The sequence below is a fragment of the Mytilus californianus genome, unplaced genomic scaffold (genome assembly GCF_021869535.1).
Source record: "Mytilus californianus isolate M0D057914Y unplaced genomic scaffold, xbMytCali1.0.p SCAF_8, whole genome shotgun sequence".
In the NCBI taxonomy this organism is placed as follows: Eukaryota; Metazoa; Mollusca; class Bivalvia; order Mytilida; family Mytilidae; genus Mytilus; species Mytilus californianus.
Genome location: NW_026262734.1, coordinates 21,008,697 through 21,032,872, shown reverse-complemented (window position 1 = coordinate 21,032,872; position 24,176 = coordinate 21,008,697). Strand labels below are relative to the sequence as shown.

The 24,176-nt window shown below is 34.5% G+C and overlaps 1 protein-coding gene across 2 annotated transcripts in view; it reads right to left on the bottom strand.

Annotated features, from left to right (window-relative positions):
- Positions 1–24,176, bottom strand: part of LOC127710864 (perlucin-like protein) — a 378,664-nt gene that overhangs the window by 42,297 nt on the left and 312,191 nt on the right. The gene's annotated exons all lie outside the window — the stretch shown is intronic.

The following is a 24,176-nucleotide window of genomic DNA, read 5'->3' as shown; positions in this document are numbered from 1 at the left end:
ATTTAACGTCCCCATTCTGATTGGATGTGGCTGCGAATTTATACCGTGACTATATTTCTGTTATCCAGTCACCGTTGGGGTCTCCTTATTTTAGTTATTTTCAATATGCTTATACAGTTTATTTAATACGCCAGATGAAGATAGAGATTAAAAAGAATCTACCAGTATTTACAAAAAAAAAAACACAGTTAAATATGAAAAAAAAAGCAAAGTATAAACTCAATGCCAATAATTATGGATATTTTGAAAATTTCAATCGACATATCGATATTGATATATATATTTGACCTCAAGAGCAAAGAAACATATATTGCACCAAAATGTCAGAAAGTCGACCTTTGGTATAAAACAGATAGAAAGTCAAAGATCAAAACACCACAATTAAATATAAGAGAAACTACTTTTTTTTAATAAGATCTAAAAGACTATAATTCATTTTCTCTAATTCTTCGTCAATTTATCCCTTTCTGCACCCATTGGAAAAAAAAAATTTAATCAACGTGTGGTTCGTTTGATCTCAGTTCTTCATTGGTTAAAATCCGATTATGACGTCCAATTTTCTTGCTTTCCTCTGAATTTCCTATTGTGACGGCATGAAAAAAGGCAACCATGCCTGATGACGTCACATAGAAAGAACACATCTTTTTGCAGATCATTCGAAAAGGAGGAACAAATTTGCCTGCGTATTGTTTGAAAATCATTAGAGAAACAGATTCCACCACCAAATCTCGTGTAATACGAATCGGATATTTATCCACTCTCGGCAGTTAAATTCTAAATATTTAAAACGCTCGACGAGCCTCGCGTTTTAAATTTGAAAATTTAACTGTCTCGAGTGGATAAATATCGTATCACACTCGATGCAGTGGTAGAATCTATATTTAAAGATAAGAAATGTGTTCATATACCATTGTTCAATGAAGATTAAATTCAAATCGGAAGAGGAATAAATTTCTGGGCACCAGTAGCATGACAGCTTGTTTTCTTGGCAGTTATTAAAGCATAATTATTTTTTCATACATTTCTGTGTATATATCATATATGTCAATGTTACACTTTTGTACATGTGCTATTCGCATAAGCTACGACAAAGACCGCAGTTTGGTTGTATGGACAAAAAAATTTCAATTAACAAAAAAAAATAAGAACGAATGTTGCATATACATGTTGTCCCTTGGTGCCTCTTGCAGTTGTGTCACTTTAAATAGTACTGACTCCTCTGCTCCAGGCACGAGGATGACATACCAGTTATGTGCAACTTCTTACAATATCTTACCATATCATTAATCATGTTAATGTCCCGATACACATTTTAATATGTACACACCATGCCATATAGCACCGTCCCTTGGTGCCTCCTGCAGTTAAGCTAGATATATTTAGCCTACTCACAGAATTCTTTTTTGTTACTTTCTAGAGGTGTGCCTGATACGAAGGTTTTATATATACTCCTATTTATATACGAGTATGTGAAAACTGTTGTTTCTTATTTGTGTTTGTAACTATGTAAACTGTATTGTTTGTTATATTTGTAAAAATAATATTATAATGATATTATATTGTTATGCCTAAGGGTAGGGGATAAGGATGATAGGTTTATATGTATCATGTTTTATTCTTTTCTTGTGTTGCTCAGAGATTTCATTTCTACTTTCACTTTAATTTCGTGTTCCGCTACTCTGAGCTGCACTGTTGTTTATATTATGAACGGAAGAACTGTGGAGATTAACACTTTATATTTCAGGTATCGCGGCCGTATAATATTGTAATGTTTGGTTTAGGGAGTTACCATTTGATTTTTATGGGGGGGGGGGCTAGGATGAAATTTGAAAAAATAGGCAGGACAGGAGTTTTGAGTAAAAAAAAAGGCAGGATGAGATTATTTGCAAAAAAAAAAGGCAGGATGACAATTTATGTAAAAAAAAAAGTCAGGATAAACTAAAAAAAAAGGCAGGACCGAATAGAGTGAAAAATAAAAAGGCAGGACCGAATAAAGGGAAAAATAAAAAGGCAGGACAAAATTTTTCATCCTAGCCCCCCCATAAAAATCAAATGGTAGCTCCCTTATATTATTGTTTATGGGAAATATAGTTAGGACAGGGTTCGTTCTCACTGTTTGACCAGGGGGGTACCTTGACATGTTCCCAGCTTTAGTTTGACCTGTATATCGCTTGTCCCATTTCTTCACCTGTTTTATTCGATCACGTTAAGGGTCTATATTGTAACCAGGGTACGTTCCCACCAAGGGTTATCTTTGATAAGCCCATATCTCCCTTTTTTCTTCGACAGTTGTACATTCCTATTTGTTTTTGCGCCATCTTCTATATTATTGCCGTGGGAACTTCCGGTTTTAAAGACCAATCAAAATTGACAGAGATGGCCTAGTTTCCAGAGCCCTTTACTATGTATATGTGATTACCGTATCACCATGGTGATACGGTAAGGTGATACGGTCTGATTAGTCAGAGGCTGGACGTCTGGAATGTGGTAAATCTGTTAACGGTATCTCATTGGTTATAAATAACATTAAATGGCTGCATCTCAGCTGCTTCCGGGCTGCTTCTGGGGGAAGTGAAGGATATCTTAACGTCTGATTGGCTCTTATTGAGTTGTATGCATAATGTACATATCCGGTGAAGGGAATGGTTGTGGATTTTGACTGTCACAGAAGAAAACGATTTACCTATATATATTGAATTGTGTTTTCTCGTATAACATTGAAATATTGATAATTTAGTATTGCTGTAAATAGACATTGATCGTTTGTCGTTAAATATAACAGATGCAATTTTAACGCATCGGCTTTTCGCGCGCTTTGACTGAGTGTTGCAACCAATATTGAAAAATATCTAAAATGTATAGCCATCATTAGCCATCGATACCATATACAGCTATAATCATCATTCATTTTGCTTGAAATATATCTGCGTGTGCATTTTAACACATATTTTTAACATTTGACTGACTGTATTCTCACCGAGACTAAATATTGTCCGCCTCACTGTTGCTTTGTATAGCCGCCTACATCTATATATACTTGCTTAAATAACTTCATCAATATTATTGATGACCGAGAATAAGCTCAGAAAATATTTAAGGAAGTCAGTGAGTCCAGAGTGGGGGGTAAAATTCCGTACCCCAGTGGTATTATCAGACAGCAAAGGCATTTACCTTCAAAACCAGTCTGACTCATCTGCAATAGACCACATAAGGTGGTGGGTAAAGAGAGGAGCGAGATCAGCAGAAAGGGTTGCCTGGCTGCGTAACAATATAGAAGAGAAAATTCAACATCTTGGCCCCATCCATATATATATCTGGCTAGGTACTTGTGACCTAACGTCCATAACAGACAACAAGGGCAGGATCTCTCTTACTTCTTCAGACAATACCGCTGTTGAAAACATTGTTGACCAATATAGATAGTTAAAATACTCTCTTCATATACTACAGTTAAAATACTCTCTTCATATACTACATCTAGAGTCACCTTCCTGAGTATTCCTATCTATAGTATCTCACTTTGGAACCAATATAAAAAACACAAAGACCCAGCAACTTTCAACGATCAGGACATTGATCTTAGGCATCAAATTGATAAACTTAACTTCGAAATTAAAGAGCTAAATACTTCAATTAACTCCGTTACACCAAATTTCAACTTGGACATACTACACAACCCAAGCAGACTAACTTGTCGCAACACAAGCTCATCACCAAGATTCCAATATAATTTAGACCTCTATAGAGACGGTATACATCCAGATAGGCTCTTATCTAAAGTTTGGTTAAAGAAATTAAAAATTCAAATGCGTAAGGACTGCTGGACAAGAAATTAGATTAGCAGGCAACTATATTTAACTGTTTATTGGTATGAGTGGGAACCTCCACTCTACACCATTCCTACCTTATACTACAAGAAACTTTATGGTATGAGTGGGAACCTCCACTCTACACCAGTTCATACTTAAAGGAAGAAACTTGGGTGACTTTTAATGTACAAAATTATTTTAATCATCCATTCTAGAGCAAAGTTATTTTAATCAGACATTTTTATGTATCTTATCGAACGTTTTCACCTGTGTTGAAGTCAATTTTTATCAGATAAATGCCTAAATGTTAGTGAGACAACTCTGTGCAATAAGATTTTACCTTTCTGCTGGGACTATTATACTAACTTAGTACGTTAGTATAATAGTCCCAGCTTTCTGGATATTTTAATTGTGTATTGAAGATAGATTTTACAAGTACTGGACAATAGAATTTACACCGGCTTTATGGTATGAGTGGGAACCTCCACTCTACACCATTACTTTTGATTATAGAAATAGCGGGTTCAATAAAAAGTTCTATTTCATATATACTCATTGCATTGCAGAGCAGGCACTAGCACTTAAAGAAACTTCATCTAAATAAGGATTTCTTGGTACGAGTGGGAAGCTCCACTCCACACCACTAAAAACCGACATCTAATACTCTCTCATCATCTCCTTAAACGGCTCACTAAGCACTTCCATAACTAGCAGTAGCAAATTACCTGGTACGAGTGGGAACCACCACTCCACACCATCTCAAACCAACATCTTTTACTCTGATATACTCATAAATTTCAAAGAAATAGCGACTTTTTGGTACGAGTGGGAATCTCCACTAAAAAAAAACCAACAAAAAAACAAAAAAACGGACAACTAATATTCTCTTGTCATCTCCTCAAAAGGCCAATCGAACACTACCTTAACCTGAAGTACAAGTAGCGACCTGTTTGGTACGAGTGGGAACCACCACTCCACACCATCACAAACCAACATCTTTTACTCTGATACTCATTGCATTATTTTCACGGCACAGCAAGCATTAGCATTTATATATATAAGCAAATATCTCACAGAAATAGCGACTTATTTGGTACGAGTGGGAACCTCCACTCCACACCATTATAAACCAACATTTTATACTCTCTCGTTGCCTTCTCTGGTAATCTCTTCGCCTCACCAAACATCGTATATCAGCATAATCAGAAATAGCGACTTATTTGGTACGAGTGGGAACCTCCACTCCACACCATTATAAACCAACATTTTATACTCTCTCGTTGCCTTCTCTAGTAATCTCTTCGCCTCACCAAACATTGAACATCAGCATAATCAGAAATAGCGACTTATTTGGTACGAGTGGGAACCTCCACTCCATACCATTATCAACCAACATTTTATACTCTCTCGTTGCCTTCTCTAGTAATCTCTTCGCCTCACCAAACATTGAACATCAGCATAATCAGAAATAGCGACTTATTTGGTACGAGTGGGAACCTCCACTCCACACCATCATAAACCAACATTTTATACTCTCTCGTTGCCTTCTCTAGTAATCTCTTCGCCTCACCAAACATCGAACATAAGCATAATCAGAAATAGCGACTTATTTGGTACGAGTGGGAACCTCCACTCCACACCATTATAAACCAACATTTTATACTCTCTCGTTGCCTTCTCTAGTAATCTCTTCGCCTCACCAAACATCGAACATCAGCATAATCAGAAATAGCGACTTATTTGGTACGAGTGGGAACCTCCACTCCATACCATTATAAACCAACATTTTATACTCTCTCGTTGCCTTCTCTAGTAATCTCGTCGCCTCACCAAACATCGAACATCAGCATAATCAGAAATAGCGACTTATTTGGTACGAGTGGGAACCTCCACTCCACACCATCATAAACCAACATTTTATACTCTCTCGTTGCCTTCTCTAGTAATCTCTTCGCCTCACCAAACATCGAACATCAGCATAATCAGAAATAGCGACTTATTTGGTACGAGTGGGAACCTCCACTCCACACCATTATAAACCAACATTTTATACTCTCTCATTGCCTTCTCTAGTAATCTCTTCGCCTCACCAAACATCGAACATCAGCATAACCAGAAATATCAATTTATCTGGTACGAGTGGGAACATCCACTCCATACCATTCTAAATCAATATTCTATACTTCCGTATTGCATTCTCTAGTATTCTCTCGCTGCCTTGTCTAGAAATCTCACTTCGTCTCATTGGTACGAGTGGGAACCTCCACTCCACACCATTATTAACCAACATTCTATACTCCGGTGCTCAGGGTTTGACACTTACTAAATCTTAACTAGAAATATTGACTTATTTGGTACGAGTGGGAACCTCCACTCCACACCATAGTTAACGGTAACCGAGGTATAACCTTCTCCATTGTCTCTAGTCTTCTTTATACGGCCCAGCAAACATTAGCATACATAGGAAATTCACAGAAATAGCAACTAAATTGGTACGAGTGGGAACCTCCACTCCACACCACTCTAAACCGTCATCCAATAGTCTTCCATTGTCTTCTCTATCTTCGGGTTACACAGTAAAATGGAAGAAAATAGAGTATTAAGGTCAACAAGGGACAGGATACCTACCCAGGTCTTCACACCATTAAAGACCAACATAACAGTTAAAAACTATTTTCTTAACGAGGAAAAAGTTGTTAAAAAGCTCATTGATGCGACAGAAAGAGACATTGATGTACATTTTGAATATAAGCATGGTAACATTGTTCTAGAATTTACGCCAGCTTCATATTTACACTTTGCTGAATGTATTCAAGCTCATTTTTCATATCATAATACTGTTGATGTCAAAATTTTTGAACGAAAAGATAAAATGGGGAAAATAGTTGAAACCTCCATGTCAGTTCTTCAAAAAGAGAACTCTAAATTTCAGCTTTACAGAATTAACATGTACAACTTCACAATGAGGGTAGAGGTGAATGGAAAATCTCACATCTTATTCATTGATGAACTAAAAACCATAGCTAACCTGATGTCAAACAAATCAACCTATCAACAGCTTAACAGTAAAATTCGTGAAGCTTGTCTCAAACTTGTACATCATAATGTATCTCATTTGAGTAATCCATTTACAACTGAAATATCAATAACAGCAGAAAAAACCAATGTTGATATCTGTCCAAAATGTAACAGGAAGTGTCTGAGTAAATGTATCGAATGCTCTGCTGGTAACCATTGGATCCACTTCAAGTGTGAAAAACTCACCAAGGAACAAATAAATACATTAGAGCAATCTCCGGATGTTCCGTGTGTATGTACAATATGTACAAAAAAAACAGAGTCAAGAGTCATCCAGTATAAGCATGATAAGCAGATATACTAGCCTACCTCCTCCTAATAACTATAAGAGTATAACACCAGATGGTATTGGGGAAACTCCGCTTGTACAACAGAAACAACAGAACAACACAATTGATTGCCCTCCTGTTACATTGGCGGAATCAATACTGTTTGAGGAAGTTAACATCAGATCTGGAAATATGACTGAAAACTCAAATCCATCAGTCAACTCCAATAATCAAGCCCTGAGTAGTAGTATAGAACCGGTAATAAATAACCTGTCAAACTCAACGTCCAAAGCCATTGATACTGTAGCAGTAGAACAACTGCCTGTAAAACAAACCAAACCAGTCGAAGCTAGACCAAATCTAAAAGAAAAAGAGCTAAGACAAAAGGAGCTCCGATTAAAGAAATGGGAAGAAGAGCTCAAACAACAAAATGCCACAAACTCACAAAATTCAACCGAAAATGCTAAACTTCAAGCATACATCATGAAATTAGAAGGTAAAATTAAAGAACTAGAGAATAGCAATAGAATTCTTAGAATTAAAGTAGCTGGAAATGTAGATAGTACATCAACTAATGCTGTAAATAATGATATTACAAACCCAGACCTACTCCAACATCATACAGAGCATATCACAGGAGGCTTTCCAATGCACCTTGAAACTCAACACCTGCATTCTAAAATACAAAGTATGGAAAACATCTACAATAACTGTTATAGTCCGTGTAGTTCTTATATTTATCCAGCTTATCGTCCTACAGGGATGTCCTACTAAGGCTGTCATACCATAAAAACGTTTATAAAACAGCTCACATTCTAATATATCTGCATTCATAAAGGACAAGATATGATAAGCTATTGCAACTGGCCCCCTATTTTTGCTCAAAATTAAAATGAGTAAAACCTGTTTAATATCACACTATTTTAAAAGTTTATTATCAAATCTTTTTAAAAATCAAGATAACTGTCATGTTTATGTGTGTTAAAATGATTAAATGCCTCGCTCTTTTTCCCTAAATACGTGAATTTAATCGAAATCGTGATTTTTCTGACCCTTCCAGCACAATTTTAACTATGAGCGGACGCGAGTACCACGACGATATTTGTGTGTGTTGTTTGTTGAAAACATATGTTTTACTGTTTTCAATATAATCCATGTAATCGTGGTACTCGCGTCCGCTCATAGTTAAAAAATAACATTTCCCCCCCAAAAATATGCCTGTTTTGACGGATGATAAGAATATATAAACCAAGGACCGGATCGGACTTTCATTTCCGAATCTGCATTCTTAGAGCTTCAACCTACGATGCTGGATACAAAATTAATTTTTACCGACGAAATTGGATAAAAACATTTTGTGCGCTTATCGGTAAGTATTCCTTCGTGATTTAAGTTAAGAAAATGGTTAAATATTGAGGACGGAGGATATATAAATCGCTTATTAAAAGAAAAGGTTTCAAGTATCAACCGGGGGCACTGATCCAAATACCGGTGTTTTTTCTTGTACATTCATTTTCCCCTTTTCCCATTTTATGTCAAAGTTCGTGGAACTAAGACTATTTATTACTCGATCCTGTTAATTAAATTCAATGTTCAAGCTATGTTTTTTTGGAAGTGAAGTATCGAAATGCGTTCCCGGCCCCTCCCCCTAAAAAGACAATTGAAGAAACACCACACAACGAAATCAAATCATCTTCAGAAAGAGACGGTATCAATTTATCTGAAATTATTTGAGATTTATATTTAATCGAAGTTCATGTACTGTTCTTTAGTTTAGAAAACAAGGGGGGGGGGGGGGGAGAAAAAGACGGCCGTGCAGTGCAGCAGACGATTTTCAATGCACGGTATTAAAAAAGATAGTACAGCAAATTACGTCAGAAAAGTTTATTGGATTTTCCCTTTAAGAAATTTTTTAAAGGAATCTATGACCTATGCAAAGCCTAAAAAGAAAACATTAAATAGGGTATTTAGAAGGAGGTTTAATAACATATAAATACGCCTTATTTATAAATACATCTTATTTCCATCATTAAGTAGATACGTGTTTGTAGTGTAATCGGTTAGCGGGTTACCTGGAAAGCAGAAGATTAGTGGTTCGATGCTCAGTAGGGCTGAAATTTTTGGGGATATGTTTTGCACTCTTATATTTGAATACTTATACACATAACATGTAAAATGCTGATAATGATTATTTAGTTATTTTTTTGTTTGTTTTTTTATGTGCACATTTTGAATATAACAGCGGATCCTATGTTTTTCATAATGTGTGTCTGCGTAGCGTAATAGACAAGCTCGCATGAATTAATAACATTTTCAATTTATAAAGGAATGAGCAGTTAATCTAATAAGTATTCTTAATTTGAATACGTAAATGTTTTTTTTTCCGCATAGACAAATTCTCTGCGTTTTGTTAGAAAATAGCGGCCGGCGCATTTCGTTAAAAATTTTTTAACATTCTTTTATATAGATGGCATTGGCTAGGTTACATGGAAATGTAACAATAATAAAAATATTATTGTTACATTGGAGACTAATTGCCGGGATATAGGGTTGGGTAAGGAACCGATTAATTACGAATGTAACAATAATATTTGTGTCTACGGTTACATTGCGTGATTGTTACACTAATGCACTGCAATGTACGATGGGACTATATTAATATGTATGAAAACAAAACTTGAAAACTTTTATGTGATATTTACAATATTGCATACAATTTTTTTTTTTTTTTATTTACAATGACAGTTTCCACAAATCAGGCCAGTATGTTGTTTTTTGGATCATGTTTAAGTCCGACGCATTTTTGTGAAATCACTCCAAGTAGCCATCACAAACCAGTAAATACATTTTCTCAGCCCAAGTTCTTAACAGCGAACCATTGAACTATATTTTTCGCCTTTGGCACTACTAAACTGCTCTTTGGTCGGGTTGTTGTCTCTTTGACACACTCCCCATTTCCATACTCAATTTTAATATCTCTAAGACAATTAAATCAATGCTTAATACTATTTAAACACTATTTGTTGAATATTATTATTATTATTATTATTATTATTATTTATCACTAATATTATCTAGTACATATCGAAGAATTAAGCAACAAAACTATAGAAGGTTTAAGTTTAATATATCTTGCGTACATTGCAGTCTTTAATGTAACAATAACGCAATGTAACCGTAGACACAAATATTATTGTTACATTCGTAATTAATCGGTTCCTTAGCCAACCATGTATTCCGGCAATTAGTCTCCAACAGTCTTCACGCTGAACCACAGGCCCAGCAGCCCAGGCTTGTAAAATTGCTCTCGGGCCTGTAAAAATCATGTTAACAGGCCAACAGAATCTAACTAAAGTTTTCCAAAAATTGAGCTCCGGGCCTGTAGATTTTAAAGTTCATTGTGAAGACTGCTCCAATGTAACAATAACTTTTTTATTATTGTTGCATTTCCATGTAACCGTAGCCAGTGCCTATATAGATTAGATCGTTGGTTTTCCCGTTTGAATGGTTTTACACACTAGTAATTTTTGGGGCCCTTTATAGCTTGCTGTTCGATGTGAGCCAATGGTCCAGGTTGAAGACCGTACTTTGACCTATAATGGTTTTTCTTTTACAAATTGTGACTTGGATGGAGAGTTGTCTCATTGGCACTCATACCACATCTTCTTATATCTATTCAAAATCGTAAATCTCGGCGTCAGCGTATATTTATTATTTGGTTTGTACAAGCAGTAATATATACCATAGAATTCAATCATTACACACTCTTCAATGAGATTTAAAATATCGATCCGAATCGATTTACAGACAAAAGATCGTGGTAGATAAATCTATTTTGGTTAATGGTGTTAAACATCGGGATTGTCGTGACATTTTAATGAGTTACTTTTCCACTCTTTTTCAGTTACATTTAACAAATGCCACAGAATGACGTAGCATGACCTGCAAGAATATCACGTTTGAACTAAAGTCATAGCAGGTAAATACATAATAGCAATTAAAACAACTAGATATCATTGAGATCGGAGCCATCTCTGTGGGCCCCGCTGTAAATAATGTGTGGTAAAAAATTTGTATCTTTCATTGGACATGGGGTTGTCAACTGAAACCGCATTCTATGACCTTGACCTTTGACCTTGTACATAAATTATGACAAACCCTCTGGTGTTGGTTTATATACATGTCAAGTATAAACTTTGAAATCATAACGGTTCTCAAGATATAGAGCGGACACGATCTTTACCATAGGACACGGGGTTGTCAACTAAAACCAAAGTTTTTGGCCTTGACCTTTGACCTAGGAAGTTGTACATACATTATGACACACCCTCTGGTGTTGGTCTATATACATGTCAAGTATAAACTTTGAAATCATAACGGTTCTTAAGATATAGAGCGGACACGATCTTTACCATAGGACATGGGGTTGTCAACTAAAACCAAAGTTTTTGACCTTGACCTTTGATCTAGGAAGTTGTACATACATTATGACACACCTTTGGTATTGGTTTATATACATGTCAAGTATAAACTTTGAAATCATAACGGTTCTCAAGATATAGAGCGGACACGATCTTTACCATAAAACATGGGGTTGTCAACTAAAACCAATGTTTTTGACCTGGACCTTTGACCTAGGAAGTTGTACATACATTATGACACCCCCTCTGGTGTTGGTTTATATACATTTCACGTATAAACTTTGAAATCATAACAGTTCTCAAGATATAGAGCGGACACGATCTTTACAATAGGACATGGGGTTGTCAACTAAAACCAAAGTTTTTGACCTCGACCTTTGATCTAGGAAGTTGTACATACATTATGACACACCCTCTGGTGTTGGTTAATATACATGTCAAGTATAAACTTTGAAATCATAACGGTTCTAGATATAGAGCGGACACAATTTGTTAAGGACGGACGGACGGACAGACGGACGAACAGACGGACGGACGGACGGACGGACAGACTGATCACTATAGGGCGTCCGCCATTCGGCGGGGCACTAATTATAATTTAGAAAAAATATGCAAAATATAAGAATACCAAATCGTATGTGGTTCACCTATCCGTTCGATCGTTCGTTCATTCGAATCACAACTAACCTCAGAAAGCCTTCTCACCAAATAAAATAGTATGTATCACAGTTGTCATCAGCTGATCCTAATGCTAATCTATCTGAGATTGAGTATTTTGAAAGTTAATTTTTGTAGGAAAAAAAAAGGGGGGGGGGGCAGAGTTCGCGAAAACTTATTTTGACCTGTCGGTCATGGGACTGACAAAGCATGATTATTTGTCAGTCCTACAAAACCTTAGCCAGTCCTACAAAATCTGTCAATTTTATCCTGAAATAAAATTAATGAAATATTTTATCGAAAAATAACTTTATTAATATTACTTTTATTCTTTGCACCCACAGGCAAATTAACAATGAAGGACCAGTTCAGGTCTTCTGATTGTTCTTATTTAAAGTCATCTTCACTATCCATTTCATCATCTGAATCACTTTCTCGGCTGTTACAGTATTTGTTTGCTCCATTGTAGGGTTCAATCGCCGATTGTTTGCCAGGGATGGCTCTATGAACAAATTTAGTAGGCCACGTGTAGATCGCCTGCTTTGGTTTGTTTATAATAAATCCGTAAACCAGTACCGGGAATTGGCAGCGGGTATATCTGATAACCGACGTAAACACTTACTGGAAACAGTTGCGGTACATCTAATAACCGATGTAAAAAAGTGCCGAAATATGCACTACAACGGCCGTTTTTACATCGGTCATCGGGACCGGCACTAGCCTTCAAAATACTGGTCCGAGCCTCATTTTGACCGACAGGACCGACCATTTTCGCGAACTCTGGGGGGCGGGTCTACAATGGAACCCAATCAGGTTTTTTACAAGTCTATGGATCTCTATGAAATTGTACCACAAGGTTTCCATTACTAGAGAGGAAACCTGGGATTGATTTTGAGGGGCGTGGCCTCGAACCATTTAGGAAAAATTGGCCAAAACAATAAATTTCTTTCCAATAATTTGAATAAATTGCTAATTCTGAACAATTTCAATGGGGTTTAATTCCAAAAAAGTCTTGAAATATTTGGGTTTTGAATAGGCTAAATATAACTATTTTTAATTTTGGGCCCTTTTTAAAAATTACTTTAAATTGATGTCCAAAAATAAAACTTTGTTTTAAAAAAAATGAAGTTTTGAGAATTTAACCGTGTATTTGAGTTTTGATTTTGGTCCAGTTTTTAAATTGGTCCACTTTAAAGTCCAAAGGGTCCAAAATTAAACACTTTTTGGCAACAACGAAAAAGTAGCTATTTTAGTACTAGACGGCACCTACATTTACATCCAAAAAAGTTCAGATTACAAATTCCAACGCCAATCATATAGCTTGCATAAACATCGTCCTTTGATAAAGCCAATGGTAGTTGTTGGGACAGACGGTTATATTCTCTCCGTTTTAGGTCCCTACTTGTCAAATGGTAAAAACAATGATGCTGCTATAACTAAACATATGGTGACAGTGAATGCTGAAGGAATGAATGAATGGCTTCAACAGGATGATGTATGTATTGTCGATAGAGGTTTTCGGGATGTTGTTGAATATCTTGAAGAACAGGGTTACTCTGTTCAGATGCCACTATACCTTAAAAAGGGTCAAAAACAGCACACAACAGAGGAGGCAAATACCAGTAGACTGGTAACAAAAGTCAGGTGGATTGTAGAAAGTGTTAATGGTAGGCTGAAACAATGGCGCTTTTTTGACAAGGTTGTTTCGAACCATTACATTCCTTTCATCGGAGAATTGTTACGCTTAGTATGTGCATTGTGCAACAAATATCGGCCTGCAATAGCAAGCACAAATGCAGATGATATCAAGATAGCTGAGGAAATGCTTGATAAAAGCAAGAAAGGAAATTTAGTTCAAGCGATTGTTGAAAATGAAGGATTAATTAATAAAAGAGTAATATATACTCTAGTTGACGGGTCATCTGCAGATCAGTTAAAAGATTTCCCGGTCTTATCTGAGGAAAAACTTCGCCAGATAACGATGGGGATTTACCAACTTAAGCAAGCCCCATTATATGAAATAATAAAAATTAAATTGCAATCTCGCTTTAGTAACAGTTCCACCCACAATGTATTTGTACAGTATACATTAGACGGTAAAATAAGTGGATGGTACTGTACTTGCAAGGTTGGAGCCAGGATTGTTGGATGCTGTGCTCACGTATCCAGTGTACTTTGGTACTTAGGATTACACCGACTTCAAAATACCTCAATTGATAGGCCCAGATTTACGAAGTCAGTTTTGGATGCCTCAGATCTACCTGACTTAGATACAGACAGTGATTGTAGTTCTGATGTTGAGGAATAGTTCTTCAATGCGTCTTGCTGTCGTTGGGCTGCGGTGGTGCTTTCTTTATATTTTGACATGATTTAAACAAAAATACTTTCCAAAAACATTTAATAGTCAGATATAAAAGAATTTCAATCGGTAGTATGAACAGTATTGAAGATCATTTATTTGTCCATCCTGACTTAAACTTTTTATTCTTTAGCAACAAATGCATACGGTTTGCCTAATGTCATCAGCTTTTTATTTCAAACTTTATATGGTTGTTTAAATCCGCTTTGTTTATATTCTGTTGGAAATATTTTTCATTGGCATTCATACAACATCTCCTTAATTGATATTACATGTATATTGATTTTGTTGCGAAACTTTTATTGTATACTATAAATTAGATGAAATTGTGTTAAGTTTGGTGTTTTTATGACCTGCTGGGGGTAATGGGAAGCTATCAGTTTTCTAAGTAGATGTTTATCCTGATGTCCTGCAAATCTTGCAGGAAATAGCAAAGACCCTTGTCTGTTTGTTTGTCTTCATTGATAGTTTTTGTTAAGCTTTTTAAGAAATCTTACCGAAAGGAAGGCATTGACTATGATATTAAATCAGAACTATTTTTTTTTATCAAAGTGGCATTTTTCTTTATTTTATCCTTCTTTATGCTATGAAACGAATAGCTTGTATTGTATTTTGTACTATTGTCAATTAAGTATAGATTATATAAGACATTGACTAATATTTAAAAGGGATGATGTTCGAATATTACCAAACATGAATTTTGAAATTGGACACTTTTAACAGCACCACATGGGATTCTGATCATGTTTAATTAATAGCTTCGCTTATTAAATGACTTGGGTTAAGTGTAAAAAATACCCGATGCAACTGTCCTATCTTTAGAACCATGTATAACCATGATAACGGATTGTTGCCGTATGTATTTAAATAAAACGATAGGCTTTTTTGCAAATAGATTTATTTGTTGTTTGGCATTCAACTATTGAGATCGCATTAAAAAAAACGATTATATAACTAATCTGTTTAACTAATTATGTTTGTGAATCATCTGTGCTTAAGGGGGATGTTGAAGAGTTAGATATAGTTAGAGATTGTGATACAAATATCACATTTACGTTTTGTTTATAGAGATATATTGTTTGAACATTGCTGTTTACTGCTGTCTTTATTGTTTACTTTTAAAGGTCCAACATTACCATGAAAATAATGAACATAGCTGTTATACTTATCAACCCAAAAATAAATATATATATAATAGTGTTCCTTTCATCTTCAACTAGGAATTTTCAAAATATATTTTAATGAATCCAAATGTACAAATTCTACTGGGATGGCTTTCATATTTTGTAAGCTTCACAAATATTCATTTTCATTTAAGTCAGTTTTTTAGACATAAATACATGTTTCTTATTCACATCATTCTATGTTTATTTGACTTATTAAACACTTTGTTCAAATAGATTTCTTTTTATTTATATAAAACAGAACAATCATTCTATGTGAATAAAGTGAATAACGTGAAACCCGGAGATGTGGGATTGATAGCAATGATACAGTAACCCTATGACACAAAGTCCTAAAATAAACATTGCGATATTTTTCAAAGGTTATTTGCGAGTCAAACAGAAGTTAATAATTCGAAATCTTACAATTCTCAAAATTATTGAATTTTGTATAATTACTCAATACAGGTGTCATTATCTCATATAAATACACATTCTGGTATTTTGCAGAGATTTTTTGTGAGTTAAACAGATGCCATTAATAATTGTCTGGAAATTCTCAAAATCATTAATTTTCGTATAAAAAACAAACTTTTCACCCAAATACTTGTCTAGTATTTATAAAACTTGAAAGATGTCTGTATATTATAATACCTTTAACAAATCATTGTGATAAGATTTTGAGAAGAATTGGCGAGTAGTACAGAAGTTCAGGACATAAATCGTATAATTTTCAAAATCAGTGATTTTCATAAAAAAAAAAACAAGTTTTCCCCCAAAAAAAGTTGTCTGACCTCTACATTATTTCAACACCGTCTATTAATTCTATAAAGATAAATTGTGTCAAAAGTTGGCAAATATCTGATGAGCAGAACAAAAGTAAGATTCCAATAACACTCTACAGAAGGAGTTCTGATATAAATGGTTACGCACAGAACTACATTTACATATGCACGTGTAGTATGACGCGCATGCGCGTGATAGCACCAAAATATGACCATATTTTAAATGCCCCGTCCCTAGGCTTAAGTTACTGCAATTATGGATTATTTTCAAGAGGGGGCCAAAAATGGCCCCTATCATACCTTGTCCTTTATTAATTTCATTTAGACTAAACGACGCCATGTTTGTTATGTGCCTCTGCCGTCAACCTATCAAAAAAGAAAAGGTGGAAGAGAGCCAGAAGATCTTCCCAATGCAAATAAAAAAAAAAAAAACAGAAATGGACTTCCTCTGGCTCACTTCAGAAGAACAAAAAAAAAAAAAAAACGCCCCCCATTGATATGTTTTAAAAACGCCTTGCCCCTACCCTTTTTTCCAAAAAAATGGCATTATTAAATATATAAACAAATATATATATAATCATCAAAATTAAAATGCTATTATATTTTTATAAGACCTACTTTATTACATGACCTGGGACTAATGACATCTATCTATAAGTCCTAGCATACATTAATTATTATAATATGAATATGTTTCTTGCTTCTTAATAACCACATATGATGCTATGCATGAGTCACCATCTATCAGGACATGAATTGGGTTTACATAGAGAGGATAAGGGACGACATCAGAAAATCAATGATGGATAAAAAACTTAGGGGGTAGGGGTTCAGTGAAAAAAACTATATGAATTAAGTTTTTTTTATCCTACATTGAACTTTTGATGTCGTCCCTAATGTGCAAAAAAATAGATAAGGGGCGGGACCAAACCTATAGATAACATAATAAAGAAATGATGAAATATACAGAATACGTTGATTGACTTTTGGTTGCCTTATGTCCGATGGCAAATATGTCACGCATGTTTAGGACAAATATAAAAGAGATCGAAGGATAAAGAATAGAGTGAAATGGTAAAAACTAAAAGATATAGAATTATAGAAACGATCTTTGATCTGAAACCCCTACCCTCACACACACACACCATAACCATTACTGCCAATACTCGCAAATATACATCTCTATACAAATATCTAAATTTGAACCTACTTTCCACCCCCAAGTTGTGTGTCAAATTAATTATTATTACTAGTCACTCGCATTTTTTGCTCGTCCTGGACATTATTGGCATTAACAGCCAGTGCACGAACTCGCACGAACGCCAAATTTAGTTAGAGGGGCGATATTCTGACGCGTTTTTTAATTCTTGGTCACTCAAGTTTAGAAAGAAAGGGGAGAAATCCAAACAATCACCGACCAATCACAAACGTTGTCAAATTTGACCTTATGACGTCAAAGAATTTCCCATAATGCAATTATTGCATATAAATAAAAAAGCTACTATACCAATTGAATAAAAAATATTGCATTCAAATGACATTTTATACCAATTGAATAAAAAATATTGCATTTGAACGAAAATTATACCATTTGAATGAAAAATTATACCATTTGAATGAAAAATTATACCATCTGAATAAAAAATATTGCATTTAAATAAAAAAATATACCATTCAAATAAAAAAATATTGCATTTAAATGAAGAAATATACCAATTAAATAAGAAATATTGCATTTAAATGAAAAATATCAAATTTTTGCAACCAATACCATGCCATAGTAGATCCAAAGTGTGAATGTGGTCAATTAGAAACCGTGGAACATTATTTACTTTTTTGTGAAATTAATGAAGAGGCTAGACAAAAACTTATTCATGATATATTTTTTAACACGGGATCGGTACATATTTATTTAGAACTTTTATTGTCAATAGAAAAAACGACAACTACTCCGTCTCTAGAGAAACACTAATTTCATATTACCGACTTTTGCAGTCTGCGACGTTAAGCGGTAGCCCGAAGCCCCTGTCTAGTAAAAATCTCATCGGACTTGTGCAGGAGCACTGGTGTTTGCCCGACCGGTCTTGTGAACATCTGAAATCGTTTGCGAAATTGTAGCCGGTATTTTATTGAATCTATGAAAAAAAAGTTACAAATTTGTCGCCGACCTTGTTTTCTTCCGTTAACTAGTATCCCTATTTAATTATATACGGTTGTTCCCCCTTCTTATCAAAGGGAACCAGTCGTCAACGCGATATACCCAATTACCAACGAAATCGAGAACGAGGCTCGACCATGTGCTTGCAATAAACACAATCTATAAATACCACTCAATGTAAACAAACAATCAAGGATTCGATCTCATTCGATTCTGAAATGGAAACAGGGGGCTATCCCAGGTAAAACATTGAAAAGTTGAAAATGCCTTCATGAATAACCGGAGAAGTTTCGAGTTTCGATTTGAAAAAACCTATGCAGAAAACGATCTAGGCATTTTATTATTTTAAACAAAAGTCAAAATTAACGGCGAAAGAGGGTGTTGATAGGGGTTTATAGAATAGAGAATAATGGGCAAAAAAACATAAAGAATATTTGTTTAAAAAAAAATTGACAAAACATAAAGAATTGAGAAAAATGAGGTGTTCAAATATAAAGAATGGAGAAAAAAAAGCATAAATAAAATGCTCCGCTGGGCGCAGCTTGATACGACCGCAGAGGTCGAACCCTGAACAGTTGGGGCAAGTATGGACACAACATTCAAGCTTGATACAGCTCTGAATTTGGATTGTGATTAAATATTTGACACAGCATAGGTTTCTGACACAGAATGAATGGGGTCAAAGAACTTAATTTTTTTTAATTTACCTATTATGGTCCAATATCAAAAATCTAAATCAAAGAATCCAAAGAATTCAATTTTTGATGAAATCAAACAAAGATTAATTTTGGACCCTTCTGACCTCAATATGAACCAATTTGATAGCGGGGCCCACAAATAAAAAATCTAAATTCATGGTTAGATTCAGCATATCAAAGAACCCCATATATTCAATTTTTGTTGAAATCAAACAAAGTTTAATTTTGGACCCCAATTTGGACCAACTTAAAAACTGGGCCCGAAATCAAAATTCTAAATACATGTTAAGATTCAGCATATCAAATAACCCCACATATTCAATTTTTGTTAAAATCAAACTAAGTTTAATTTTGGACCCTTTGGACCTTAATGTAGACCAATTTGAAAACTGGACCCAAAATTACAAATCTAAATACACGGTCAGATTTGGCATAACAAATAAATATATGTGGTCAAAGATTTTACAAATCTAATGCGCCATACTGTGCAATTAAAGATTACTTCTTGAAATTTTTCAATGTTTGAAATTTGAACAAAAAATAATATTTGAAGAATAATTCTTTTTAATTTCTGAAATCTGAAATGAGAAAAAATTGACCCCCCACAATTTCTTTTTACCCCCCACCTTTTCCCAAAAAAAAAGTTTTTTTCCCTCAGGATATGGTCATAATCTCAATTCAAATTTCCAATGGAATTTGCAACCATAATTACCCACTTAAATTTACCATAGTGCTAACTTAATCTTTTTTATAATAGAATTTAAAATATGGTGTCAAATCTTTCATATGGATTTTTTTGTAAAAAAAAAAGATGCAACATTTGCAGATATTTTTACTGTTCGTCCTTTATAAATATGCATTTCTTTAAACATAATTTAAGGTAACAGGTACGTAAATGGCTTGTCCAGCGATTTTTTAAAGAAATTGTATACACGTAGAACTTTTTAAAATACAAAGAAAAATCGAAAAATTTAAGTGGGTAACCGATCTACTTTCAAAGTTACAGTTATTTGAAAATGTTGGGTAAACACCATAAAGTACATAGACATAACGTCAAATTTACGCCAAAAATGAGAAATTTTAAGCTTAATTTAATCTGCAGTTAAAACCATTCCTACGATTTTTCTATAAAAATTAAATGTTTTTATTATAGAATTTTCCTTTCTATTGATATATAATTTTCCTATGGTTACCGAACTCCCTTTTTATATATCAGCCGTTGAAAGGGTGTTGCCGACGGGAAAAGATAGAAATTGCATGACGTTGCCGAAAAAGATTACGCAACGTCAAATCTCCATCAGCAGAATCGTCGACTACCAAAATAGAAATATTGTCACACAAAGACAACGACCGCTTCATAAAGGTGTTTCTTTGATTATAATGTGTTCCTCTAAACTAATGCGCTATAGCGCCTATGGAATAATTATCCTGTCTGAAAAAAGTATTATTTACCGATTATTATTTTTTTTACGGATTATATGAGACCCTCGACATGTATAACTTATTTCTTCAATCAGTGTGGGGTTTACGTCAATGAAAAAAAAACATTCCCTTGAATTTGACAGTTGTAGGAAATTAATCCTACATTTCATTGCAGTAAAAAAAATTCCGGGTCCTAAACATATATATCTTGGGTGTTTCTAAGCACCATTATTTTTTTATTTGGTGTTTCTATAGAATATTTTTGGAAACTTGAGGTTACATGGTTACTAAAGCTTGTGCACAGGTAAAAAAAGAGGCGAAAATTTGATTGGTTAACTTCCAGTGATGGTTATTTTCTTATATGCAATGAAATGTTATGTGAAATATTTTCTATAGTACTGGACAGGATAAAACTTTACTCATGCCGAGTATTTCTTTATTTGAAACTAAGATAAATTCTGCACAATTTTTTGAAAAGTGCAAATTTAACAAAGACTAATGGGGAAAATCATTGGTGATATTACACCTAAAGGGTAATTTTCGAGCAGTGGATTTGTAATTTTTCCTTCGCGTATTTTCATGCTTGAAACTCATTATTCACAATGTTCATTTCAAATTGACTAAAGAGCAACGTGTAAACTTTTTTTTTTATAATTTTTCGTTCATTTTGAAAGACCATTTTACTTCCCGTTTGTCCGTGCACAAGGTCCTATCCCCATTTCGATTCGCGTTCAATTTTCTTTTCCTTTTCTCTTGCTTAACCCTTCTGATGTAATTCCGCAAATTTCATGTCACGCAGCAATTTAAAACTCTTGTTCAATATTTTTATTAAAAATTATCTGCTCTAATCCTTTATTTTTCACACTCAGTACTAGCACTTTCCACTTCTATTTATAGACCATATTGCGGACGTGAAAGAAAGCACTGTAAACAACGGTTTTTTGTTTGTATACACATCCAAATGTTTGTATTTATGTGAGAAAATGATTATCTAACACGAATATCAAATCAAGAATATCATTATTAAGCATATAACAGTGTATTTCCTCTTTTTTGTCGAGAGTTGAATATCTCTTAGTGTTGACAGTTGTTTTGAGAATTTTTGTATGCAACTGTTAGTGTAAGTCTTCGACTATAGGCTATTTGCTATGGAATTTCAATAAATAAAATAAAAATAAAAAAGTCAACGTTATAGTGTGAGCTTTGATTTGTTATTGTGTGTATATACAAGTGTTTGTAATATTCTTACCCATACTACATTTTGTATTCACGTCCCATATCAACATTCCATTTTTTGAAGTCTCTGATCTGTGCCGTTTACCAGTGTTTATTAAGTTTGTGTAGGGACAGCTACCACAAGGTATATACAAAACACTTCCGAGACCGTATTTTTGTTCTTTTAAACAGTTGTGTAGAAACAATGGTGCATAGCAGTTCTTGCAAGCTTTAAGTTGGTCAGCTAGTAAACCCAACACAACCACTCTTCGACCATCACGCCATGCCAAATTACTTTCATTTTCTTGGGAGGGAAGCAATGTTTCACTCGGACAAGACATTTCATTTACAATTACTACACTTTTTGTTATATTTTGATGAGAAGCATTCAATACTTTTCCACCGAATTGACCATTTTTCCGACGAAGCGGAATACCTTCCGACATCTTGAAAATATTTTTCTTGTGTAAGGGAGATAACTCTCATAACGAACGCACATTATCCCGTTTTTCCGCTAGAGGCGTTCATTTACGTACCTCTCACCTTAAAAGCAGTGTAAGGGAAGTAATCAAAACGTTGTATGTGGATTACCTCCCTTACACTGTTTTAAATTGTCTTAATTGTTCATTAACCAGTACTTTATACATAATTTAAAAGCAGTGTAAGGGAGGTAATACAAATGATGTATTTGATTTATCTCCCTTACACTGCTTTAAATTATGTTTTGTACTTAAGTATTTGTCCATATAAAAATGCTTCTTTTTTGCCCCTTTTTTGGCCCCTAATTTCTAAAATTTTGAGGCAATTACCCCAAAAATCAATCCCAGCATTCCCTTTGTGATATGGAACCTTGTGGTACAATTTCAGAGAGATCCATACACTAACACACAAGTTATGTCTGGAAGTTACAAAAAATGCTTATTGTTGGCCCCTTTTTGGCCCCTAATTCCTTAACTGTTGGTACCATAACCCCCAAAATCAATCCCAACCTTCCTTTTGTGGTATTGAACCTTATGGTAAAATTTCATAGAGATCCATTCATTTAAACTAAAGTTAGAGTGCGAAAACCAATGTGTCTTCGGACGACGACGCCGCCGGACGACGACGACGCCGGACGACGACGACGACGACGACGACGACGCCAACGTCATACCAATATACGACCACAAAATTTTTTTGCGGTCGTATAAAAAATTTAGAATACAGAAATGAAGGCCCCTTCCAGATCAAAAAGAAGTGCCAGAGAATTAACTAAACTTTGATATTTAAGACTAAGGATTTGTATACAATTTACAAATCCTTGTTAAGACTAACAAAAATATGAAAGAATATTAGGAATAATTTTAAACTGGTTGGGATCATCCATCAATGAGGGAATTTTTCCCCAAAAAATAACAATCCCTAAGTTGAGTAATAATTTACTAGTGCTTAAAATGTCTTTTTACTTGAAATGGTACGAATTAATGGAAAAAAGAGGTTTTTTTTTGCAAAAGAACTTTTCTATTTTTTTAATGGAGAAAATGAGAATTTTACATTTGACCTGGAGAAAAAAACAACAATTTTTGATAAGTTATATTCACTTACAGATACAAAAATGTTACATCAGAATGCAGGATTTTACATCTAATTTTCCAAAATTTTCGGGGCATGCCCCCAAACCCTCCTAGAAGGTTCGGATCACTTCGTGATCCTCACCGGTGACACAAAATTATTCAGGTCTAGTAAACATCAATTCGGGCTAGTAATATTTTTATTCAACTAGCCCTATGGGCTAGTGCTTTGAAAAGTTTTTGGCACAGACTGGTACCATGATGTCCAAGGTAACCAGTCGACAAATTATATAATCCGGAGTCAAAAGTCGGTAATATGAAAATAGTGTTTTTTTGGGTGATTTTATCCGAGAGTCGCGCAGATTTGATTAAGAAAATTTGTTTTTCTTAAAACAAAAGTTAAATCATATTTTTTCCATTTTTGTTTCTTAATATTTTAATACAGTTGCCACCTATATGTATAATTAAAGTACAAGTGAGTTGTTTACAAGAGTGAAAATTGTACACGCGAGACTTCAATATTTACAAGACAGACAATCCAGTGTCAACAGCGACACCTACAGAATACAGGACCGTACATAGACTTGACTAA